Genomic DNA, 22,525 nt, shown 5'->3' with positions numbered 1-22,525 from the left:
GCTTTGTCGATCCCTTGTTGAAAAATATTATGCACATATCCTACCATACCAGCGCTACGGAATTTGGTGGCGCTATACAAATAAATTATAATAATAATAATAATAATAATAAATGATAATAATAATCCTACAATAATGGGAGCTAGCTGCTGATTGGTGCCTGCACACATGTCTCGTGTGATTGGATAACTAGATGTGTTCAGCTAGCTGCCAGTAGTGCAATGCAGTTCCTTCAGCAATGGATAACAAGATAATGAAATACATTTGTTTATAGAAGTAAATTGGAAAGTTGTTTGAAATTGTATGTTGTATCCAAACCATGAAAGAAAATTTTGGGGTTTCCTGTCCCTTTAAAGTGATGGTAAACTTATCCTATAATGAACCAACCTAGCATTTCTCAATATTGCATTTAATGTAGTCGCTAAGTTCTTTTTGAGATTACTGCTAGATTTGGCACCAAAAAATATATTACAAATTCCATACCGTTCGGCTTCCGACTCCTCCCAAGCCCTACTTCCTTTTTTCTGCAAGTACTGATGTCTTCAGTGGTCCCACCCACTCTCAACGTTACATAAAAGTGCGTTCACGAATCGGACTTAAAATGCACGTGCGCTGCTTGCCTATACTGCGTTCAATCACCCGAAGACGTTGTATGGGATTCCTACGTTAGTAGGACGCATGCGCAAAACGGGAGTGCAAGTGGTTTCCCATCTTCAGAAAAATTTAATAGCGCATGCGCTTATTACTAAAGGGGCGGATGATGTAGAGTGATGGCCGCCTAATGGCCTACATTTCAATTGGTTTATATAAAAACGTGATTAAGGAAAAAAGGCCAGATCTTTCTGCGCTAAAGGTCAGGGGTATGACGCTAAAGCTAAATCAATAAGGGCGAATCTCTTTCTTGAGCCTACGTTGGATTATAACAAATAAAAATTGGATTTATTTTATAACGCACAAAAAGGATTACAAATTCTTGAAAAAGACATATAAGTGCAAATCATTCAAGTAAAAACCATTGGTTAGTATACACAGTGAATTAGTATACACAGCTAGTTCCTAAGCACAATAGCGCACAAATGTGCACAAAACATACGTGTTTAATGATATATGCAATATAATAAAAAACTATTTGAAGAAATGTAATAAGCGTAATAAAAGTTAAGCAATAAAAAACAGGCACAATAAGGGTTATAAAAGCGAAACCATTGGGTTAAAAAACAAGCACAATTACGGCTAGATTTAGAGTTTTGTCGGTAACGACCCGAAAAGCTAACGCCGGCTTTTTTCTGGCCGCACCATAAAAATAACTCTGGTATTGAGAGTCCACATAAAGGCTGCGTTAGGCTCCAAAAAAGGAGCGTAGAGCATATTTAACGCAGCTTCAACTCTCGATACCAGAGTTGCTTACGGACGCGGCCAGCCTCAAAAACGTGCTCGTGCACGATTCCCCCATAGAAAACAATGGGGCTGTTTGAGCTGAAAAAAAACCTAACACCTGCAAAAAAGCCTTGTTCAGCTCCTAACGCAGCCCCATTGTTTGCTATGCGGAAACACTTCCTACGTCTGCACCTAACACCCTAACATGTACCCCGAGTCTAAACACCCCTAACCTTACACTTATTAATCCCTAATCTGCCGCCCCCGCTATCGCTGACCCCTGCATATTATTATTAACCCCTAATCTGCCGCTCCGTAAACCGCCGCTACTTACATTATCCTTATGTACCCCTAATCTGCTGCCCTAACATCGCCGACCCCTATATTATATTTATTAACCCCTAATCTGCCCCCCACAACGTCGCCTCCACCTGCCTACACTTATTAACCCCTAATCTGCCGAGCGGACCTGAGCGCTACTATAATAAAGTTATTAACCCCTAATCCGCCTCACTAACCCTATAATAAATAGTATTAACCCCTAATCTGCCCTCCCTAACATCGCCGACACCTAACTTCAATTATTAACCCCTAATCTGCCGACTGGAGCTCACCGCTATTCTAATAAATGTATTAACCCCTAAAGCTAAGTCTAACCCTAACACCCCCCTAAATTAAATATAATTTACATCTAACGAAATTAATTATCTCTTATTAAATAAATTATTCCTATTTAAAGCTAAATACTTACCTGTAAAATAAATCCTAATATAGCTACACTATAAGTTATAATTATATTATAGCTATTTTAGGATTAATATTTATTTTACAGGTAACTTTGTAATTATTTTAACCAGGTACAATAGCTATTAAATAGTTAAGAACTATTTAATAGTTACCTAGTTAAAATAATAACAAAATTACCTGTAAAATAAATCCTAACCTAAGTTACAATTAAACCTAACACTACACTATCATTAAATTAATTAAATAAAATATCTACAATTACCTACAATTAAACCTAACACTACACTATCAATACATTAATTAAATACAATATCTACAAATAACTACAATGAAATAAACTAACTAAAGTACAAAAAATAAAAAAGAACTAAGTTACAAAAAATAAAAAAATATTTACAAACATAAGAAAAATATTACAACAATTTTAAACTAATTACACCTACTCTAAGCCCCCTAATAAAATAACAAAGCCCCCCAAAATAAAAAAATGCCCTACCCTATTCTAAATTACTAAAGTTCAAAGCTCTTTTACCTTACCAGCCCTGAACAGGGCCCTTTGCGGGGCATGCCCCAAGAAGTTCAGCTCTTTTGCCTGTAAAAAAAAACATACAATACCCCCCCCCCAACATTACAACCCACCACCCACATACCCCTAATCTAACCCAAACCCCCCTTAAATAAACCTAACACTAAGCCCCTGAAGATCATCCTACCTTGTCTTCACCTCACCGGGTATCACACCGATCCGTCCTGGCTCCGATATCTTCATCCAACCCAAGCGGGGGCTAGACATCCACTGAAGAAGTCCAGAAGAGAGTCCAAAGTCTTCATCCTATCCGGGAAGAAGAGTAGATCCGGACCGGCAACCATCACCTTCCAAGCGGCATCTTCTATCTTCATCCGATGAGGACCGGCTCCATCCTGAAGACCTCCACCGCGGACCCATCTTCATCCGGCGACGTCCAACTGAAGAATGACGGTTCCTTTAAGGGACGTCATCCAAGATGGCGTCCCTCGAATTCCGATTGGCTGATAGGATTCTATCAGCCAATCGGAATTAAGGTAGGAATATTCTGATTGGCTGATGGAATCAGCCAATCAGAATCAAGTTCAATCCGATTGGCTGATCCAATCAGCCAATCAGATTGAGCTTGCATTCTATTGGCTGTTCCGATCAGCCAATAGAATGCGAGCTCAATCTGATTGGCTGATTGGATCAGCCAATCGGATTGATCTTGATTCTGATTGGCTGATTCCATCAGTCAATCAGAATATTCCTACCTTAATTCCGATTGGCTGATAGAATCCTATCAGCCAATCGGAATTCGAGGGACGCCATCTTGGATGACGTCCCTTAAAGGAGCCGTCATTCTTCAGTTGGATGTCGCCGGATGAAGATGGGTCCGCGGTGGAGGTCTTCAGGATGGAGCCGGTCCTCATCGGATGAAGATAGAATATGCCGCTTGGAAGATGATGGTTGCCGGTCCGGATCTACTCTTCTTCCCGGATAGGATGAAGACTTTGGACCCTCTTCTGGACTTCTTCAGTGGATGTCTAGCCCCCGCTTGGATTGGATGAAGATATCGGAGCCAGGACGGATCGGTGTGATACCCGGTGAGGTGAAGACAAGGTAGGATGATCTTCAGGGGCTTAGTGTTAGGTTTATTTAAGGGGGGGTTTGGGTTAGATTAGGGGTATGTGGGTGGTGGGTTGTAATGTTGGGGGGGGGGTATTGTATGTTTTTTTTTACAGGCAAAAGAGCTGAACTTCTTGGGGCATGCCCCGCAAAGGGCCCTGTTCAGGGCTGGTAAGGTAAAAGAGCTTTGAACTTTAGTAATTTAGAATAGGGTAGGGCATTTTTTTATTTTGGGGGGCTTTGTTATTTTATTTAGGGGGCTTAGAGTAGGTGCAATTAGTTTAAAATTGTTGTAATATTTTTGTTATGTTTGTAAATATTTTTTTATTTTTTGTAACTTAGTTCTTTTTTATTTTTTGTACTTTAGTTAGTTTATTTCATTGTAGTTATTTGTAGGTATTGTATTTAGGACCGGCTCCATCCTGAAGACCTCCACCGCGGACCCATCTTCATCCGGCGACGTCCAACTGAAGAATGACGGTTCCTTTAAGGGACGTCATCCAAGATGGCGTCCCTCGAATTCTGATTGGCTGATAGGATTCTATCAGCCAATCGGAATTAAGGTAGGAATATTCTGATTGGCTGATGGAATCAGCCAATCAGAATCAAGTTCAATCCGATTGGCTGATCCAATCAGCCAATCAGATTGAGCTCGCATTCTATTGGCTGTTCCAATACTGCATGTAGTGAAAACAAATTTCTTCCAGCAAGGTGTAACCACATCAATTCCACAGGTGGAGTCAAAACTCTGTAAATGTAGACAGAGAAAACTTTCTCAAAAGTATGCTGATAGTTGTATATTTACAAGTGTCAATCCGAACTTACAGTTTAGGATCTCTGTAAACAGATCCGTTCCAAGGGAACGCTACGTCGGGTCTTGATACAGACCGTGGATTACCCGTCAGCTCTGTCACAAAAAGCCGGGTTGGTGGAGATGGTCTGGTAATACAGACTACGGTGGCCTCACTGGGCCAAAACAAGAAGCAACGCGTTTTAGATAAGTCCTTTCTCAAGCTTCTGAAGAAGCTTTTTGTGACAGAGCTATTGCACAATAACATTGCTTTCTTCTGGATACTATATAGCACAGCAATAACCTGTTTAGCTTCCTGCAAACTAATTGTGCTTGTTTTTTAACCCAATGGTTTGGCTTTTATAACGCTTATTAACGCTAATTGTGCCTGTTTTTTATTGCTTAACTTTTATTACGTTTTATTAAATTTTTTCAAACAGTTTTTTATTATATTGCATATATCATTATACACGTATGTTTTGTGCACATTTGTGCGCTATTGTGCTTAGGAACTAGCTGTGTATACTAATTCACTGTGTATACTAACCAATGATTTTTACTTGAATGATTTGCACTTGTATGTCTTTTTCAATAATTTTTAATCCTTTTTTTGTGTTATAAAATAAATTTCAATTTTTATTTGTTATAATCCAATGTAGGCTCAAGAAAGAGATTCGCCCTTATTGATTTAGCTTTAGCGTCATACCCCTGACCTTTAGCGCAGAAAGATCAGGCATTTTTTCCTTAATCTTGTTAATATTATCTTGGGGATTATATTAATCTTTCTGCCTTCTTTTTGTGGCGTATCTCCCCTTTTTTTTCAGCGCTTTTCTCAATTTTTCTGGTAAGTATATAAAAACGTGACCCAAAGAGAAAAAAATATATATATTTATACGGGTTGAATTTGTGCAAGTCCGAAAATTGATTTATAAAGTTGAGAACTTGATTAATACTGAAATATATAAAAATTGATTCATTAAACTTATATTTATTTTAGACACATAATGCTATACTGTATCGACATTTCTGTAACTTTATCATCACTTTAAAGGGACACTGTACCCAAAAAAATTATTTCGTGATTCAGATTGAGCATGAAATTTTAAGCAACTTTCTAATTTACTCCTATTATCAGATTTTCTTCATTCTCTTAGTATCTTTATTTGAAATGAAAGAATGTAAGTTTAGATGCTGGCCCATTTTTGGTGAACAACCTGTGTTGTCCTTGCTGATTGGTGGATAAATTCATCCACCAATAAAAAAGTGCTGTCCAGAGTACTGAAACCAAAAAAAAGCTTAGATGCCTTCTTTTTCAAATAATGATAGCAAGAGAACAAAGAAAAAATGATAATAGGAGTAAATAAGAAAGTTGCTTAAAATTGCATGCTCTTTCTGAATTACAAAAGAAAAAAATTGGGTTCAGTGTCCCTTTAAGTAATCCTATTACAAATCTGTGTTTATTAGTCGCATATTCTTCTGTTTGCAAGGTGGCTAAAAGTCAGTGGACTCCATCATTGATATTGGTGTAGTGATCTGTTCTGAAGATGAATGTCCTACCTCGCATCTTATACTTATTCCAGACCCTCCCGATACAGCTCCCTGAGGAATACATAACTCAATTACAAAAAGCTTTTAAACAATACATTTGGGATGGCGCTAGGCCTAGAATCCCGAAAAAAAACTATGTATCTCTCTAGGGACAACGGAGGATTGGGAGTCCCAAGCCTACAATCTTACAAACATGCAATTACCCTCCAACACATAGTAGAATGGGCACACAATTCAAAAGACAAAGCATGGATACACATAGATAGACAAATTTTTAAAACCAACAACGTAGCAATGCTGGCGTGGATGCCACGGCAAAAGAGATCTAAGATAACGGAAAAATATCATGTCACAGCAGGGGTTTTATCAGAGTGGGATAAGCTATTGTCCACCAGTACGCACATCTCCTCATTAGATGCCCCTCTTACTCCTATTCTAGAACACAAAGATCTCCCATACTGCCATTTAGGCTTCACTAAACTGCAGCCATATAGTCTTAGGTTAGGATCAGCCCACTTTATCTCTAAAGATGGAAGGCTAAAGACACAACTTGAACTGGAGGAAGCCCACGGGGAGATTTTCTCCTCTTGGCTTCATTACCACCAGCTTGTACACTTTATCTCCCATCATAAACACCTTCGAGACCCTTTGAATCTTAACAACTGCCCAGACACACTTGGTTTCTAAGCTTTATAAGATATTACTCAACTCTGAGGCAGCAGATCTTCCCTCTTACACTTACAAGATTTGGACTGCGAGATAGAGAAAGAAACCTGGCTACGGGCCTTTAGATTAATTAAAAAATCTTCGGTCTCAGCAACAACTCAGGAAATCCATATAAAGCTCCTATGTAGGTGGTATTTAACTCCGTGGCGCCTCAATAAGATTTTTCCCACGCTAAGCAACACATGCTGGAGAGGATGTGGGGAGGAGGGCTCTCCTCCACATCTGGTGGTCCTGCCCTGATCTGCAGAGATTCTGGCCTGACGTTCTGTCGGAAATGTCTGAAATCCTAGGGATTGAGATCCCACACATAATCTTATTCCTTAATCTCCCCAAGGTAGTGGGGGTGGGTAAACAGCCCCTATTTTTAATTATGCTCACCGCAGCAAAAAAACTTATACCAAAACATTGGAAATTTCGAACAGCCCCCTCTCTAGATGAATGGAGGGGTACAGTCTCTGACCTCCTTTCGCTGGAGAGATACCACTTTCTAAAAACGCATCAGTTAGAAGTCTACGAGTTGATGTTGGCATCATGGCAGAGAAAGATATAAATCATAACAATCCTGCCCTGACTCAACTCCCCTACTCCCCCCCCCCCTTTTTTTTTTCTCTCCCCTAATTTCTTCTCTTCTCTGGTATTTTTCCATTCCTCCTTTACCTTTTCCTCTCCTTTCTTCTCTTTAAATTTGAAAAAACTGTGATCAGCTACATCTTCTGTAGTCATGCTCTAGTAAAATGTAAAAAACTAAAAGCACCATGAGTCAGGTTATGATACAATATTAACACTGAAACCTTGTTTATAATTACTCATGTTAATTTACTTTTCAATGGAAAGGACGATGTTGGGCCGAAAGGTCTAAAATATGGTTTTCAAGTTTTTTTTTGTATATGTAATCTCTGTTATAATCTCAATCCATGTTTTACATACTGTTTGTCTAAATTTGCTACCTTATTGTCTTTTTCAATATCTTAATAAAGATTTATAAAAAAAAAAAAAAAAAAAAAAAAGGAGTAAATTAGAAAGTTGCTTAAAATTGCATGCTCTATCTGAATTATGAAAGAAAACATTGGGGTTTAGTGTCCCTTTAATGATTCAAATAGAAGATACATTTGTAAACAACTTTCCAATTTACTTCTGTTGTCAAATTGACTTTGTTCTCTTGGTATCCTTTGTTGAAGAAGCAGAAATGCACTACTGTGAGCTTGCTGAATACATAGGGTGAGCCAATGACAAGAGGAATATAGGTGCAGCAACCAATTAGCAGTTAGCTCCCCGTAATGCATTGCTGCTCCAGTGCCTACCTAGGTTTTCGATTTAACATAGGATACCAAGACAATAAAGCAAATTAGATAATAGAAATATATTGGAAAGTTGCATGCTCTATCTGAATCATGAATGAACATTTTTGTGTTTCATGTCCGTTTAAATAACAGATGTCAAATGTCTGCCTTCTCATAAAGAGTCACTGTCTCAGTTGAAAATAGGGATAAAAACAGCTGGGAATTGAAGAAATTTACTGCTTGGAGTCCTCAGCCTTTCCTGATACACTATGTAGACATGTGCACGTCTAAAAGTTTAGTTTTGTATAGATTCAGTATTTTTTTATATTGTTTTGTTGCATTTGGATTGATTCATTATATAGCAGTTAGTTATGTTCAGATTCATTTGTTCTGTTATGTTACGTTGATTCGGATGGTTCCAACCAACACAAAAGGAATTATTTCACTGTTCTATCTCACTATTATTAATTGTAATATATCTCTATTCCTTTTTTTTTTTTAGACTATCACGCCATGGCCATTTGAATAAAACTAATGAATCCGAACTAATTTGGATGTTTCATTACAAATTAATTTGGATTAGTTAAATTTCATTACTAGAGTGATTCGGATACATCCTTATCTCCGAATCACCCAAATTTCGTCAGAATTTTGATTCGGAATGAAACAAATTGCACATGTCTAACCTTATGTACACTTATGTATTACTTATCAAATTTTCTAGGGACTACCAAATGTTTCTTGAATTGAATTGTATCTTGTAAATTTTTGGTTATATTGGAATCTCATTTCCCCAGTTCTGACTAGATTATGGTGATGAAAACATATATTTTGCTTCATAAACATTAGTTTCTCTTCTGGCTTATCTTCTCCTCGCGTCTCACCACCCTTTCTCCTTTTTATGGAATCCTTGGGCACCTTATACAGTAAGCGTCAACTGCTGGAAATGCTTTATTACATTTTTTAAGGCTATTGTCTGGTTGAGGACTATCTTTCCAATTACAGACGATAGTCAGTTTAAACTACATGGTGCCCTGGACTTTCATTTCTGTTTGGGGCTGTAGGAAGCTCCAAAAAACTGGGTTAATCCAATTTGTAGCTCTTGACAGACTTAAACGTTTGGAATTTTTTTCCCTCTCTCTCCTTTTGGCTGGTTTAATGTGTCTGTATTAGTTATGTAGCCTTAGAATAGAAATGTTCTGCATCTATTTCTTACCTCTTTATCTAATTGTTATTACAGTAGGAACAAATGCAACAATAGACTGTGGTACCACTACAATTTCATCAGCTTAGTCTTTGTCAGCTGTCATGGAGTTCCTCTGAATACTTAGTACTATGAGTGATTTTTAGTACAGTTGCAATATCCATTGAAAGCAAAGGGCGCGCTAAAGGGATATTGGTCGCACTAAACATTCTCTGGTCATTTTGTTTTACCATGAACTTGTAATATCAGATTACACACTAATCTTAGTGCAGTCCTGCAATATTTATAGCGCTCCCTGTGCTTTCAATAGTGCTCCACTTGTAATCTATATCTTTATTGTCCCACATTAAAGGGACAGTCTACTCCAAAAAATTTTGTTGCTTAAAAACATAGATAATGCCTTTACTACCCATTCCCCAGCTTCGCACAACCAACGTTGTTATATTAATATACTTTATAACCTTTGGACATCTAAATGTCTGCCTGCTTCTAAGCCCCTGCAGGCCACCATTATCTCCGGGCATTTTTATGGCTTTTTAAAGCAAGACACTGCTTATTCATGTGTGCCATATATATTACATTGTGCTCACTCCTGTGAAGTTATTCATGAGTCCGCACTAATTGTCTATAATACAAGTTTGTAAATAGAACTGAAATAAGGGAGCAGTCTGCAGAGGCTTAGATACAATGATGTATATATGATGTAAACAGTATATTAATATAACAGTGTTGGTTATGCAAAACTAAGGAATAGGTAATAAAGGGATTATCTATCATTTTGAACAATAAACATTTTGGGGTAGACTGTCCCTTTAAGCATCAGTTTACCTTCACAAAACGGTTAAATGTATGATTTTATACTTATATGCTTAAATTAAAATTAACAATTAAAATCAGAAAAGAGAACAATTATTATTTTTCTCAGCATGCACCAACTTGCAATGTATTCAGAAAATAAGTAGGTGTAAAATATCTAACCATATAAATATTACATATTATTATTTAGATTCTTACAATTTGTTTATTAGTTCAGACAAACATTGTTCTATGAGCCCTAACATCAACAGTACAAAAAATGAGGAAAATGGTTACTGCCAGGTTATCAGTTTTATAATGGTGATCACTTCATAGCTATAGGATATGAACCTATTTATTTGAATTGTGAAACCTCACTCTTTCAAATGCAGGGTATTATGATATTTTATTATGGTGAGGAGGCAATAAAGACATCTTAAAAAGCATCAGAACCCCAAGAATAGAACCATAGTTATTTATCATTGTTGTGACAATCCGCATGCAGTGGGCAGACCATTCATTTGAAAGAGCAGGTTTGCTACTTACAAATAAGAGGTCTCAAAGTTATGTATGTATTGTGGTGGGGCAACACAGGGGATACCCCACCCCCCTTATATTGTTCCATGTGTTTATGGTTCTGACAGGTCATTATTGTTAACACAGTGGTTAGTGGATAACCACCTGGGCTTGTGACCCTTCCTTTGAAAGAGCCACCTCACCTCTTGTAAAACACGGGTCATTTGCCTGATTGTACTCAATATTTTGGGGTGCAAGGGTCCCTTTTATACCCCAGTGGACTGTAAAGGGAACCAACTATACAGATGATTGCATGTGTGTTGTATGCTGTCTTTAAGGGATAGGGGCACATTTGGAGCCAGTGCCCCCCATACAGTAGTAAATAGATTAGTCAATCACCTGATAATGACAGGGGTATGAGACAACACACTGGAAAGAGCAGTTGCCCCCCTCCTCAAACCCAATACGGCTGTCTGCTTGAAGTAGGTTATCACCTGGAAATTAGACGGGTGGGACACCTCCTTTGAAAGAGGGGAATTCCCTGTTGCATGTGAGGGCTCTCATACCCATCTAGTTAAATCAGACGAGGAGATAGGGGCTTTATAGAAGCCTCCTCCCCTACCACTAGAAATCACATTCTCCTAGATTACGAGCTTTGTGATATGGTTTTAACGCTGAAAAAATGGCCATTTCAGCGTAAAAACCATAATGCAGACATTACGAGTCTTGTCGGTATAGCAGTACCGCAAACATTTTAGCATGTAACGCAACATCAATCCCGCACTCAATAAAATTACGTTTTTGCGTGGGATTTCGATAGCGCTGGTATTACAGGTTGTGCGGTGAGACTAAAATGCTTGCATTCCAGCCTATACCAGCACGATCCGTTCCACTATCTAAGACCAGTAGTTATGAGTTTTGCGCAACAAAACTGTTACACAAAACTCGTAACTAAAATGTTACAAAGTACACTAATACCCATAAACTACCTATTTAACCTATTAAACCGCTGCCATCCCGCATCGCAAACACTAAATTAAATTTATTAACCCCTAATCTGCCGCTCCCGACATCACTGCCATTAATAAAAGTTATTAATCCCTATTCCCCCGCACCCCAACGTCGCCGACACTATAATAAAGATAAAAACACCTATTCCGCCGCTCCCCGACATCGCCGCCACTAAATAAAGTTATTAACCCCTAAACCACTGGCCTCCCACATCACCGCCACTAAATAAACCTATTAGCCCCTAAACCGCCAGCCCCCCACATCGCAAAAAAACTAAATTAAACTATTAACCCCTAACCCTTACATCCTCTCACTTTATATTAAAATTACAATATCCCTATCTTAAAATAAATAAAGACTTTCCTGTGAAATTAAAAAAAAACTAAGTTTAAACTAACAATTAACCTAACATCCCCGACATTGCCACCACTAAATAAAGTTATTAACCCCTAAACCTGTGGCCTCCCTCATCACCGCCACTAAATAAACCTATTAACCCCTAAACCGCTAGCCCCCCACATCGCAAAAAAACTAACAACCCCCTAACTTTATATTAAAATTACAATATCCCTATCTTAAAATAAATAAAAACTTACCTGTGAAATTAAAAAAAAACTAATTTTAAACTAACAATTAAAATAACTACAAATTAAATAAACTAAATTACACATTATAAAAACATAACCACTAAAAAAATAATAATTCTAAAATGACAAAAAATAACAAATACTAAATTACAAAAAATAACAAACACTAAATTACAAAAAAGAACAAACAAAATTATCCAAAATAAAAACAATTACATCTAATCTAATAGCCCTATAAAAATAAAAAAGCCCCCCCCCCAATAAAAAAATCCCTAGCCTACAATAAACTACCAATAGCCCTTAAAAGGGCCTTTTGTAGGGCATTGCCCTAAAGAAATCAGCTCTTTTCCCTGTAAAAAAAATACAAAGACCCCCCCAACAGTAAAACCCACCACCGACCAGCCCCCCAAAAATAAAAAACCTAAAAGGGCATTTAACTCTTTTGCATTGCCCTGAAAAGGGCATTTAGCTCTTTTAAGAAAGCCCAAACCCTAATCTAAAAAAAAAAAAACACCCAAAAAAAGTTTAAAAAAAACTAACACTAACCACCGATGATCCACTTACAGTTTCTCAAGTCCGGACATCCAAGCGGCGAGAAGTCTTAATCCAGTTGGCAAGGTCTTCATCCATCCAGGCAGCGTCTTCTATCTTCATCCCGGCGGCGTCTTCTATCTTCATCCCGGTGGCGCGGAGCGGGTCCATCCTTCAAGACATCCGGCGCGGAGCGTCCTCTTCTTACGGTCACCGCCGTACACTGAATCTTTAATGCAAGGGAGCCTTTTCATAATGGCGTCCCTTGCATTCCTACTGGCTGATTTGATTTTTGAAATTCAAATCAGCCAATAGGATGAGAGCTACTGAAATCCTATTGGCTGTTCAAATCAGCCAATAGAATAAGAGCTACTGAAATTCTATTGGTTATTCAAAACAGCCAATTGCGGCGACGATGTCGGGAGTGGCAGATTAGGGGTTAATAACTTTCTTGCAATGTTGGGGGCAGCAGATTTAGGGGTGTTTAGACTTGGGGTTTATGTTAGGGTGTTAGGTTTAAACGTAACTTTTTTTCCCCATAGACATCAATGGGGTTGCGTTACGGCAATCGCTATTCTGCACTTCAGGTGTTAGTTTTTTTTCTAACACTCTCTCCTCATTGATGTCTATGGGGAAAGCGTGCACATCATCGCCACCATATCGCACGCACAAGGCAGCTTTTCAAAAACTTGTAATGGCAGCACTATGGAGGGTGAAATAGCGTGACCTTTGTTGCGTTCGTTTTGCACCCTCTATAGCAGGGATTGCCAACCTTTCGGACCTCAGGGACCACTAAACTCACAATTTTTTAATCCCGTGGACCACTAACATGATTTTTTTTAAGAAAGGTACAAACCTCTATATCTGTGTATGTATGTATATATATAAAAATATATATACCTACATACATACATACATACATATACACACACACATACATAAACATACTGTACATAGCTAGTATAACCATAGCTAAGTTTACATTATGTATATATTTTACACATTTTTAAGAATTCTTTTTTGGAATTAACTAACTGAATGAAAGAACTGAGAGAATACTTCCAAATGACAGATGAAGGGTGAGTGCCAACTTTTGAGCTGGAAACAGAGAGGAAGAAAGTGGGGAAAAAATAATTATGTTTAAAAAGACCACAAGACTTCCAAGTTACTTTCCCAGTTAGGAGTTATTCAAAACTACTTATGATCATGGACAGACATTGGAGTCATAAATGAAGTTTATATCAGAAAGCTCTCAATATGGATGTGAGCTAACCACGACTGATGTTACTGGCAATTACTATAATACTGGTGGGATATGGCTGATCTGCTGGATGGCAATTACTGGAATTCAGGTGGAATGGCTTTGTGCGCAGGAAAATTATTAGAATAAAAAATAATTAATATTTAATTTAAAAAAATGGAGGAGAGGAAGACAAACAGAGATGTAAGTCCATCTGAAGGAATTAGGAAAACTACTACATAGAGACAGGTAAAGGGAAGAAAATAAATTAAATATAAAAGAGAGAATTTTTTTAAAGATTTTCTTTTATATACTTTAATTCCACTATTTCAAGCCAAGACTATACCAACCTCTGCTCGCTTTAGAATGGAAGCATCTTTCTCTGAGCAGCGCGCCGGGCGGGAGGAGTTAAAAATACAATCAATCAGTACTACGCAACATGCGTAGGGAGATTGTAATTGTAAAACTTCTCTGATGTCCAGCCAGGCACTGTAGGGAGTTGCAACACGACGGGGTGACACCATCAGAGGAGATTAATTCCTGCTTGATGTTGTCAATGACCACCAATATCTTCTTGTGGACCACCAGTGGTCCATGGACCACTGCTTGGCGACCGCTGCTCTATAGCGCAAAACTTGTAATGTAGGTGATTGTTTCTAGTGGAGTAGGTAATCACCATGTTTAATTGTGATCAGCTGAATCTTAGGGGGGCAAGTGACTCCTCATTTGTCCCTCTAACTCAAACATGGTGGAAGAGAGGGGCTCCATTAGAGCCCCCTCAAGTTAAAGGGATATGAAACTGAAACATTTTCTTTTGTGATTAAGAGGATACAATTTAAAAAAAAATCCAGTTTGCTTCAATGATCAAATTATTCTTTGTTGAAGAGATACCTAGGCTAGGTGTCTGGATCACTACATGGCAGGAAATAGTGCCACCATCTAGTGCTCTTGCAAATGGAAAAGATTCTTGCAAAACTGCTGCCAAATAGCAGGAAAAGATGTACATCAAGATAAGGGCTCATCAAATGCATCTAAGAAGCCAATATTTAAATGTGCATGAATGTATTTCATTTTTAAGTAGCAGCATTTTTGCAATATACATCCTTTAGCAAAAAAACCTTCTAGTGCAAGCAGCAGACCTCTTAGTGAGGGGCCCCTTACTAAGCCAGTGGTCAGGCACCCCCCCTCCATACTCACTTATATTTTGCCCAAGTCGGCCACCACATAAAGCTACGCTTTCAGCAGGACCCTACACTTACCTAGCATTTAAAAAGCTGCCTGTACTAACTGGGATAGCAAAGGGGGGGGGGGGGGGAATTATGTCAGCCAAAAATGCCTTGTCCACACAACCACTAATCTCCTACTGTGTGCACCAAAGAAAATAAATACCACTGAAAAACAGCTGCAATTTGTACGTTTTTACCAATAGAATGCCAATTGCCATTAACCTGTACCAGCAATCAGATCTCTCTTAAAGGGATGGTAAAGTCCAAAATAAACTTGCATGCTTCAGACAAAGCATGTCATTTTAAGACACTTTTAAATTAACTTCTATTTTCAAATGTGCTTTGTTCTCTGGGTATTCCTTGTTGAAAAAGTATGCTTAGATATCCTACACTAGTGGAATCTAGCTGCTGATTGCTGCCTGCACACATTTGTCTTTTGTGATTGGCTAACTAGATGTGTTCAGTTAGCTGCCAGTAGTGCAATGTCGTTCCTTTAACAAAGAAGAATAACAAGATAATGAAGTAAATTTGATAAAAGAAGTAAATTGGAAAGTTGTTTTAAAATTGTTCTATCCAAATCATGAATTTTTATTTTTTTTTTGGGGGGGGGGTGGTCCTATTCCTTTAAGCTTAAATAATGATACAGTCTCTGACCAATACAGTTTGAAAGTATTTGCTTTGGTAAATAACACATAACCAGCACTCTGAAAATTTTACTCTCAGTATAGTTATTTCCAAATATTTTATGTTGAAAGTCTCTGTCTCTTGAATGACTTAACAATAATGTTCATAGCTAATAAATTAGTGTTGAAGACAGGTTGAGGAAGAATTACGTTACATTACAGATACAGATTACATGTAATTAATGTTTTCAGGTTCAAGTGCGTAGTATACATGAAATCAAATAAGTCTCAGTTACATATGCATAGATACAGAATAATGTAAGACTTACAAATCAATATTAAATAACTGAAATTCTAGATATATTACAGTTTTGAACAAGTAATAAATGTCACCAATATTATATCAAGCAAATTAAACCTCAACCTTTTATAATAAAGATATATCTGGTACCTCATTGTAATCATTAACAGTTGCCAGATAAAAGGTGTCCCCTAAGGCTGGTTTGTGGGCAGTCTTGGACAACCACTTTCATATTGTTAAAGGAAATTATAGGGGGGGGGGGGGGAAAGCAGCTCATAACCAATATATACTTTGTAATAGATACACTATACACATACATAAAAGGTACCCCACAACCCTAATATAGAAATACTAACTGCCTAAGTATAAGAGAGAGAGACTACTAACAACCTTCTAACTGCAACACCTAGATGTAATCTTATAAGGTGGGTTTGGCTTCCCAGTATTAAACAAATGTGTGCATGCCCAAGCTAGAAAGTTAAATATTAAACATAACAGAGAAAAGCAAACACATAATACTGTACTGTAAATATTACATTTATATATATATATATATATATATATATATATATATATATATATATATATATATATATATATAGCATTACAGACTAGAGCCAATATCAGTAGTTAACAATTATTAATGGTTAGTTGCATGAGGTAAAAATAAAGTTAGGATAACTCACTTAGGAATAGTAAAAGAACTACTCTTCTGCAAAATTTTCTATAGAAGAAATATATAGTATAACATCAAAAATAAAATCCCTCTCTATGCTGCTGCATTAAATGTTTGCTGTACTGTCTACCTCCTAACTTCTCTTTCTCTTCTAGCATTGTAATGGGATTCTATTAAAAGTAAAAGAGTAACCTCAAAATTCTACCCTCAAATAAACTTGAATACCCTTAGCACAGTCAGAGATAGTTTACTTTTTGTGCAATAATCTTTCTCTATGGCTAGTGGCCCCTTTGGCCTACCTTTACCCTCTTGGTCTCAGTGGCAGCCTGGGCAGCAGAGCATCCCTTCCTCCTCTAATTTGGTGTGATAATCTTTTCATATGTTTCCTGCATGCCCCTCAATTATAGGGCCAGTCACTTCCCGCGTACTATGTTTGTCCAACCCATCTCCCGCCCCCTCACCAATCAAAACTCAGCTGCCTTTATCAGACTGCCTTCGGTAATGTTCTGGGAAGTCGTCATGACAGAGCCTGCAGGACAGTGGAGGTTAGGTGGGCATGTATTATGACGTCATCTGCAGCCAGACACCGGTCCAATCCCCCCCTGGTCCGGTTTCTTGCAAGTGGCTATAGTTGAAGGCACTGACAGGCTGTCAGTCAGTGTTACTAACCTCATCACCTCACACTCATAGCAAGAAACACCGGGCCCCTCAGCCTCACTGGGCCCCTGACTGCAGTGGAGGCTCCTCCATATGTGCACTGTCGCACGTGAACCCCCAGGGGGCAGAGGAGGGGGAAAAAAAATGAGCATTTAAAAAAAAAAAAAATGAGAAAAAAAAAATTATGAAAAATTTTAATTTTATTTTTTATTTATATTATTTAATATTATATGTATTAAATAATGCTTTACTGGCACTGCTGCTTAGCTTATATACCCTGCTATTTAATCTATTATCATTCTCATCACTGACTCGCCACTGAGTGTTCATTAACAGACACTGTATATTTATTATCAGGCTCAGGCAGGAGGCAGGAGCTAGGACCGGGTGGACTACTCAGTGTGCTGACGTCCGTGACATCACACCACACACCACCACGGCGCACTGCCTGCTGCTGCTGCCTGAGGCTGAGCTGAGAGAGGCTGATTGACAGTCCAGGGCAGGCTCCAGTCTCCACCCCCCACTCGCACGTGCGGTAAGGAGCTCTATATGCCTGCACAGTGATCGCAATGTATTCACTGTGCAGGCGTAGAGCTCCTCCCCAGCCTCATGCCTATAGAGGCATAATCGCACAGGCTGAACTGTGCGGTCGTTCAGCCTGTGCTCTGTCTCCTCCCCCAGCCTCTTGATCCGGACTCCTCAGACTCTGTGATAGGCTCCATGGCTCACGTGATGGCCCCCACGAGGCTCCTCCCAGCTCAACGGCGCGAAAATCTTTGTGGAGATAGCCGTTGAGCTGAGAGGAGTGTTTTTGCATAGCTCTGTGCAAAAATTGTTTACAACAAAACTATATATTTTTTGCTGCCTGCTGGCAGCCATCAAGCATCAACAAGTTGATTGAACAGTGACAGACAGTCAATATTTGCTGCTGTGTGCTGACTCAGTGTCTGCTGAGCTGCAGTCAAGTAGTGTGCAAAGAAATAGCCAGGGCCCAGGAGCAGGCTAATAGACAGTTAGATAGTTAGCCAATAGCCATTATAATTATTATTAATTACATTAGGCTTAGCTTAGCAGCAAATTAGTTTAGAACTGTAGATTCACAGTCACTACTAGTAGTATTCAGATTTTCTAGTTATCTATATCTATATAGAACTTGAAGATACTTTAGTTAACTTAATTTATACTAGTAATATATTATTAGTTTAGTAACTTTGTGGGCAGATATTTTAATGATTTTTGCTGCAGGCCTGCAGTTTTTTATATAGAGTAACTGAGTGAGTTGAGTCTTGAACTAGTGTTAAAAAAAAACAAACCTTTTTTTTCTATTTGTAATTTAAACAACAGATACAGTCTGAGTCTGAGATTGCTTTTTAGATAGAGTGAGTTGAGTCTAAGTTGAACTTGAATTAGTGTTAAAAAAAAAACATTTTTATTTTTCTACTTGTAATTTAAACAACAGATACAGTCTGAGTCTGAGATTGCTTTTTATATAGAGTAACTTGAGTCTTGAACTTGAACTAGTGTTTAAAAAAAAACATTTTTATTTTTCTACTTGTAATTTAAACAACAGATACAGTCTGAGTCTGAGATTGCTTTTTATATAGAGTAACTTGAGTCTTGAACTTGAACTAGTGTTTAAAAAAAAAAACATTTTTATTTTTCTACTTGTAATTTAAACAACAGATACAGTCTGAGTCTGAGATTTCTTTTTATATAGAGTAACTTGAGTTGAGTCTTGAACTTGAACTAGTGTTTAAAAAAAAAAAAACATTTTTATTTTTCTACTTGTAATTTAAACAACAGATACAGTCTGAGTCTGAGATTGCTTTTTATATAGAGTAACTTGAGTTGAGTCTTGAACTTGAACTAGTGTTTAAAAAAAAAAACATTTTTATTTTTCTACTTGTAATTTAAACAACAGACACAGTCTGAGATTAGCAAGTTTAGGAGTATACTGGATTTTTAGGGAGTTCTTTAACAATTTAGTTCAACTTCTAGTTGATATTTTCTAATAGCTGCAGAGCAGCAAAGCTACCTACCTACAAGTTATATATTACATAACAACCGCCAAACTATTAAACTATTACTTCAAGTTGAGTTGTATATTTTCTAACAGCTGCAGAGCAGCAGAGCTACCTACCTACAAGTTATATATTACATAACAACCGCCAAACTATTAAACTATTACTTCAAGTTGAGTTGTATATTTTCTAACAGCTGCAGAGCAGCAGAGCTACCTACCTACAAGTTATATATTACATAACAACCGCCAAACTATTAAACTATTACTTCAAGTTGAGTTGTATATTTTCTAACAGCTGCAGAGCAGCAGAGCTACCTACCTACAAGTTATATATTACATAATAACCGCCAAACTATTAAACTATTAAGTTGTATATTTTCTAACAGCTGCAGAGCTACCTACCTACAAGTTATATATTACATAACAACCGCCAAACTATTAAACTATTACTTCAAGTTGAGTTGTATATTTTCTAACAGCTGCAGAGCAGCAGAGCTACCTACCTACAAGTTATATATTACATAACAACCGCCAAACTATTAAACTATTACTTCAAGTTGAGTTGTATATTTTCTAACAGCTGCAGAGCAGCAGAGCTACCTACCTACAAGTTATATATTACATAATAACCGCCAAACTATTAAACTATTAAGTTGTATATTTTCTAACAGCTGCAGAGCTACCTACCTACAAGTTATATATTACATAACAACCGCCAAACTATTAAACTATTACTTCAAGTTGAGTTGTATATTTTCTAACAGCTGCAGAGCAGCAGAGCTACCTACCTACAAGTTATATATTACATAACAACCGCCAAACTATTAAACTATTACTTCAAGTTGAGTTGTATATTTTCTAACAGCTGCAGAGCAGCAGAGCTACCTACCTACAAGTTATATATTACATAACAACCGCCAAACTATTAAACTATTACTTCAAGTTGAGTTGTATATTTTCTAACAGCTGCAGAGCAGCAGAGCTACCTACCTACAAGTTATATATTACATAACCACCGCCAAACTATTAAACTATTAAGTTGTATATTTTCTAACAGCTGCAGAGCTACCTACCTACAAGTTATATATTAGATAAGAGCAAAGGACTGTTCTTTGTGTGTAAACTAACAGTTAAGATGGCACTTAGTAAAATTAGTGTGTCTGAGCTAAAGCAATTACATTTTTCAACGTTGCCCATTGAAAGAAAAATGGAAATTAAAATGCTCAGGCCAACACCTATGCTTAACCTTACCCAGGTGACAAAATGTAAAACTAGAGATTACAAAAGAGAATTCAAACCCGAGGTATATGATAAATATCCATGGATTTGTAGTTGTGAATTATCTAACAGGCTCTTTTGTTTTTATTGTCTCCTGTTTGCAAAACAAAGTGGGGATTCAAGCTGGGTGAGTTATGGTGTCGCCGATTTATCACATTTAAGTCAAAAAACCAATAAACATAATTGCTCCCAATCACATTTAAACTCCACATTAGAGTTTAATTTGCTAGGAAGGGTTGATATTCGGCAACAACTTGACAGTGCATATCGTTTGAATATTAAAAAACATAATGAGCAAGTAACGAAAAATCGCTATGTTCTTTCCAAAATAATTAATTGTATTTTATTTTGCGGCGCATTTGAGCTTGCACTTCGAGGACATGACGAACGCGATGATTCATTAAATCCAGGCATTTTCAGAGGTCTTATAAACTTCTCAGCAGAGCTTGATGCATCTCTAAAAGAACATCTCGCTAGTGCCACTGTTTTTAAAGGAACGTCAAAAGAAATTCAAAACGATTTATTAGACTGTATGCTTACTGTTTGCCAGAACCAAATAAAGAAGGAAATCTCAAATGCAAGTTTTGTAGCAGTGATAGCAGATGAAACTACTGATGTTTCATCTGCCTTCCAATTGGTTGTTGTTTTTAGATACATTATAGGTAACGGACAACCGGTTGAGAGATTCTGGGAATTCACTAATCCAGCTGGACATGATGCCGAATCTTTAGCTACGTGTATTCAAGCTACTTTGGAAAAAGTTATAGACAACCCAGAGAAACTGATATCGCAGAGTTACGACGGTGCAAGCGTGATGAGTGGTCAGCATGCAGGTGTTCAGGCTATAATTAAACGTACCTACAAGAATGCACATTTTGTGCATTGCTACGCACATCAGCTCAATTTAATTGTCAGCCAAGCAAGCAGTCAAAATCAACAAGTTCGAGTATTTTTTTCAAATCTAAGTGACATTACTAACTTTTTTAGTAACTCGCCACAAAGGATAGCTATTCTAGATGAAACTGTTAGAAGAAGGATACCTCATGGTTCAGCCACCAGGTGGAATTTCAAGAGTCGAACCGTCAATACAGTTTTTGAAAACAGGGAACAGTTAATTGAATGCATGGAAAAAATAGAGTCAACATCGAAAAAAGAAATAGCTATAAATCAAGCAGGGGCTATTCGGCGTATGTTACAAGACTCGGTATTTGTGTTTTGGCTTACAGTTTTTCACAATATTATGCCACATGTAGATGTGTTATACAACCAACTTCAGAAAACACAAACAGATGCGGCACTTATTAGAAAACATATTAACACTTTCCAGCAGACAATGGAAAACGAAAGGAATAGAATGGACACAGTGACCATGACGATATCAGAAACAGAGGAAACATCTAGGAAAAGGAAGAGAGAAAATATTCACATTGCTCAGACTGTGGCAGCTAAAGAGATATGCGATGTTATCACAAATCAAGTAAAAGATAGATTTTCTTTTATAACTCACTACTCGGCTGTTTCTCTCCTCCAAGCGGAAAAATTTGCGGATTACGAGAAAAATTTTCCAAATCAGCTTCTTGAACAAACATCAGCGGCTTATCACACATTACAGAAAGATCGCCTGAAAACTGAACTAGGAGTAATTTACAGAAGACCAGATTTCCGAAATATGAATGGTGCCATCAGTCTTCTACAGTTTGTAATAGAAAATAACTTGGACAGTACTTTCTCTGAGACCTACAAACTGTTGCAA

At 37.6% G+C, this 22,525-nt stretch overlaps 1 protein-coding gene across 5 annotated transcripts in view; it reads left to right on the top strand.

The window, feature by feature from the left end:
- Positions 1-22,525, top strand: part of TUBD1 (tubulin delta 1) — a 127,459-nt gene that overhangs the window by 41,715 nt on the left and 63,219 nt on the right. The window lies entirely within an intron of this gene.

This window comes from Bombina bombina, chromosome 3 (genome assembly GCF_027579735.1).
Source record: "Bombina bombina isolate aBomBom1 chromosome 3, aBomBom1.pri, whole genome shotgun sequence".
Lineage (NCBI taxonomy): Eukaryota > Metazoa > Chordata > Amphibia > Anura > Bombinatoridae > Bombina > Bombina bombina.
This window is presented reverse-complemented; position numbering and strand designations above follow the sequence as displayed.